The sequence below is a fragment of the Eptatretus burgeri genome, chromosome 2 (genome assembly GCF_056783735.1).
Source record: "Eptatretus burgeri isolate ZD-2024b chromosome 2, Ebu_testis_v1, whole genome shotgun sequence".
Taxonomy (NCBI): Eukaryota; Metazoa; Chordata; class Myxini; order Myxiniformes; family Myxinidae; genus Eptatretus; species Eptatretus burgeri.
This window is the reverse complement of record NC_140962.1, coordinates 135013394-135015938: the sequence shown is the minus strand read 5'-3', so window position 1 is coordinate 135015938 and position 2545 is coordinate 135013394. Positions and strand designations below refer to the sequence as shown.

At 34.4% G+C, this 2545-nt stretch overlaps 1 pseudogene; it reads left to right on the top strand.

The window, feature by feature from the left end:
* The first annotated feature begins 977 nt into the window (after positions 1–977).
* LOC147033214 (uncharacterized) lies at positions 978–1787 on the top strand (annotated as a pseudogene).
* Positions 1788–2545: the final 758 nt, after the last annotated feature.

Sequence of the window (2545 nt, the reverse complement as noted above, 5' to 3'; positions counted from 1 at the left end):
AATTTGGTATGTTAGCGATGTATACTGACATCTTTTTTCCTTCTTGTTGTGAACACATTCAAGAATAAAAGGTGCGGCTTTTAAAGGCCTATGACTTCACTCTTCAGGAGCTTTTCAACATATCAAAAATATGTTAAAAAAAACATATTTTTACACATTTAATGGGATAGCCATTATATTCTTAAGTCATCACTACATATTGAGCATGACTGAACTCCATGATTTTAACTTTTTACCTTTCGCTTATCATTCTCAGAAACGGGAATAACACCCATATTGAATGGCTTATCGTGGTGAATTACGTGCATTTTTTGGAAAGCAAGCTGTTCGGGTTAGTAAGAATTGATGTTTTGCTCACAAGAGAACAGGTGAAAATCTTGAACGATACTGGATCAATTAAGATTAAAATGTCAAAACCAATATTGAAGAGATATTCAATAAGAGAGATGAGCGGAGGATTTCTCCCATTTCTAATTCCATTATTTGCTGGTTTAAGTGCAGCTGGAACATTGACGGGTGGCATTTCAGCAGCGGTGAAAACTGCCAACAAAAGGAAGGCTCAACTCCAAGCTCAAAACGAGTTGGAAAGACGTAACAAAGAGTTGGAGAAACAAATTAGTGGAAGTGGTGTAATTGTAGATTTTGCTGAAAAACTTAAAAGCCTACCTGAAAAACTGAGATTGTTAGTTGGAGACCTGCTTTCTTCTATCGCACAAGCAAGTGCAAAATTAACTAAAAGGGGTTATGGAGTATATCTTTCTCATAAAAAAAATGAGCATTGATGAGTGGTTTAAAGAATTTGGAAAGAATACATCAAATAGAGAACTTGCCAAATACTGTGAGAAATGAAAAATTGTTAATGTGGTTATTTGTATGAGAGGTGAATTAATTAGTCAGGGAATACAAACTGATTTAACCAAAGGAAGTTGGGGAGGTCTTGCCTGTCATTAAATTAATCATATATTACTGATACATAAATGCGAGAAAGAAGGCTTCAAGAAAATTATCATTGTGGTGTCCAAGCATACCTACAAGAAAAGGGTATTCGATATTTTAATAAGTGTGTTTTACAACATAAGAATGGGGTGCTTTCAATAAAAGATTGGCTTTATACTGATGTTGCTTTACCAACAAGTTTGGATTTAATTAAAATGTTAAATAATGAAAAGGTTTTAAAGTTGAGAAAATACAAGGCTCTTTTAGAAATCCAGAAGAAATGTTTTTGGTTTCCTGTTGTAAAAAAAATAAATTGGGATGCAAGAATATCAAGAAATGCAGATGAATATTTGTATGATGTTCTGTGGGGTGAAAGTGGTTCGAGGGTACGAAGAGATGACGAAGGAGTTGAAGAAAATGAGGCAAGAGAGAAGGAGGAGAGGGAGAAGAGATTGGTGGAGGCAAGGGAGAAGAGAGAGGACACCGCAAAGGAGAAGCAAGAGAAGGAGGCAATGGCGAAGATAGAGGAAGCAAGGAAGAAGAGAGAAAGGAAGCAAAGAGAGAGGAAGGAGAGAGAGGAAGGAGAGAAAGGAAGGAGAGGGAGGGAGAGAGAGAGAGAGAGAGAGAGAGAGAGGGAGAGAGAGAGAGAGAGAGAGAGAGAGAGAGAGAGAGAGAGAGAGAGAGAGAGAGAGAGAGAGAGAGAGAGGAAGGAGAGAAAGGGAGGAAAGAGAGAGAATGACTAAATGTAAAAATATGGAAACCAGTAGAATTTAAAAAAAAAATTGGAGGTATTCGAGTAAATATATCAATCTTAAGACACTGAGGAGGAAAACAAAGAATTAACAAGTTGAGCAAAAATATATGGGTCAAGAGTATTCACAGTGATTTCAGTGAGAAGATTTTAACAAGAAAGTAGAGATAACGAAGAGAAAGAAGGAAGAGATTATATTATTGATGATGTTGGTGTAATTGAGTTTGGTTAAAGTTTTACATTTTTTTTCTTCAATAAATGCAGAGAGTGTATACATTTCTAAGGACTCTATATATTTTAAAAATTCAGAATCAAATGTACAAGTTGGAAACTAAAAAAGTTTTCACACTCCATCGGAATTTTTCTTATAAACAAATCAGTTGTCTCAAATGTAAATAGGAAACCAAGATTAAAATATCTGGTATGTAAAAAGTAAAAATAAGTGTTATACAAAAAGGAATATGTGTGGTGTATGGCTCCAAAAAGGGTAAATTAAAAAAGAAGAACACGAAGTGGATCGAGAAATGTATAATTTGTCTTTGATACAAAATCCAACCTTGAGAGATACATTTGATAGATTCATCGTGAAGTACATGATCAGTGCTAAATTGAAACTTGGCCTCGGAAATTATAAACATTTATCGGCTCTTATGATCTCATAAAGATTGAAGAGAAATTATCGAATTAATTACATAAAACAATAATCACAAAGTTTAATAGAAGGAAGATTTATTCCAAAGAAGTTCATTATATCTGGTCCACTGACTTGATTGAACTCAATAATGATAAGGGGTACAAGTATACTTTAACCTTTATTGATTTGAGGAGTAGATATGTGTGGATTGTTCCTTTGAAAAA